Below are 1,709 nucleotides of genomic sequence, written 5' to 3'. Positions count from 1 at the left end.
CCCAATAAAGCAAAAGAAATTATGACGCCCTAACACACCTAACTGGAAGAAACTGAAGTAGTAGTATTTTTGTTTGTTTGCTTACTTATGAAAGTCATTATGAGATCTGTGGGTTTAAATTGCAATGTTGGATGTCAGCAGGCCTATAGTCAAACAACTTAATGGGTTGTACAAAGGGGGCGTAAACATTTCCTTCCAAGTTTGTTGAGAAAGTGATCATTTTGAACACTTTTTTTGGTGTGTGTGTGAGTGTGTGTGTGTGTGTGTCTGTGTGTGTATGTGTGTGTGTGTGTATGTGTGTGTGTACACGCACATGCATTTGCAAATGAAAAATACCTGTGCCTGAACTTGTTTGATATACAAGTTTTGTTTCTTACTTTATTTTTAAAAGGAAGAGAGAACTGTCATCTGTGTGTCGGAGATGCAAAGGAAAGGTAATTTGACCCTTTAATAGTCTTCCAGTGTCTTTCAATGTGGATAGCAAGGACAATTTTACAAGTTTTTCTTGCTTCTTTCTTTAAAAAATAAGACCCTGTAATTCAATTAAAGGGGATTGTATATTTTGAGCCAGCAAAGGAAAGATCATATGCTTCTAAAATAGTTTTTAGATCTGGATGATTAAAAAAAAAAATCAGAATTCAGTTGTATGGTAATACTGAGGGGAAATGTCTCACTACAGTTAAAGGCTGTATAGTAATTTTTTTCTTTCTTTTGTTTCTATTTCACAGACTGATCAGACCAACAGAACAATGCTGATAATACAAGTTACAACTGCAGAGACAGAAGAACCGGCTCCGGATGTGGGACGCGCTAAATGTAGGCCAGCGTGCCGTGTATGACGCACACGTGTGATGTGTGTGTGTAGGTGCCAGTAAGTTGCTCATATCATGTTTCATAAATTTTCTGCTGCAACAGGCTTCCCTTTATATTTGCTTAACGCTCGACCGAAGGCTTCAAGTTGTTTCATTTGATGAATACTGTCTGCTATTTCAGTTGCTTTTGCGAACTAGAAATCCTGTAACTTAAAGTCCCTGTCATGCCTGGGCGAGAAATTCAAATTTCCAACATGGCGTGATAGAGCCAGTAGACGCATGCGCAAGCAGCCCGCCTGACACGGTTCTCTTCTCAGCATGTTCAGAGTAGGAGGAAGGAAAAGAAAGAGAAAAAGCGTGTCTTTCTTCTTACCCTTGAGCGGAAGGGGTTCCCTCCTCTAGTTTTGTCCATCAGTATGATGTAAGAATGATATTATTCCTGTGAGTGTGTCTGTTTGTCTGTGTGCACAGGTGGGGTGGACACACACTTTCTGTGGTAACTCCGTAAGTTTTTGGAAGTAATCCAGTGAAATCCACGAGGAGGCATCCGAGAGAACTGATGTCGGAGCCGAGAGAGCACGAGAGAGCACGAGAGAGAGAGAGAGAGAACGAGAGAGAGGTGGAGCTTAGGACAAGTTGTCTATGAAGCCTTTTCACAATGGTAGACCTGCCTGCCTCTCCGCGTTCTTGGTGGTGGTGGTGGTGGTGGTGGCTGGGAGAGAGAGAGAGTTGGTGGGGTAAATGTAGGTCAAACGCACACTCTAGGACTGTGCCGCCTGGCCCAGTCAGGCCTGCGATTCACACGGAACGAACGAACGCGCGACTCACAGACATCGCTGCTGGGTCTCTGATGGGGAAAGAGGGAAGGAAGGCTGTGGTGTGTGTGTGTGTGTGTGA

At 43.2% G+C, this 1,709-nt stretch overlaps 1 long non-coding RNA gene across 1 annotated transcript in view; it reads left to right on the top strand.

The window, feature by feature from the left end:
- Positions 1–1,709, top strand: part of LOC101848091 — a 21,522-nt gene that overhangs the window by 11,564 nt on the left and 8,249 nt on the right. The window contains exon 3 of the long non-coding RNA XR_001185461.2: positions 729–871. This is a non-coding gene — a long non-coding RNA (uncharacterized LOC101848091). The remainder of the gene's footprint in view (positions 1–728; positions 872–1,709) is intronic.

Source organism: Aplysia californica, unplaced genomic scaffold (assembly GCF_000002075.1).
Source record: "Aplysia californica isolate F4 #8 unplaced genomic scaffold, AplCal3.0 scaffold01378, whole genome shotgun sequence".
Lineage (NCBI taxonomy): Eukaryota > Metazoa > Mollusca > Gastropoda > Aplysiida > Aplysiidae > Aplysia > Aplysia californica.
Note: the sequence above shows the minus strand (reverse complement) of the source record. Positions and strands in the feature narration are given on the sequence as shown.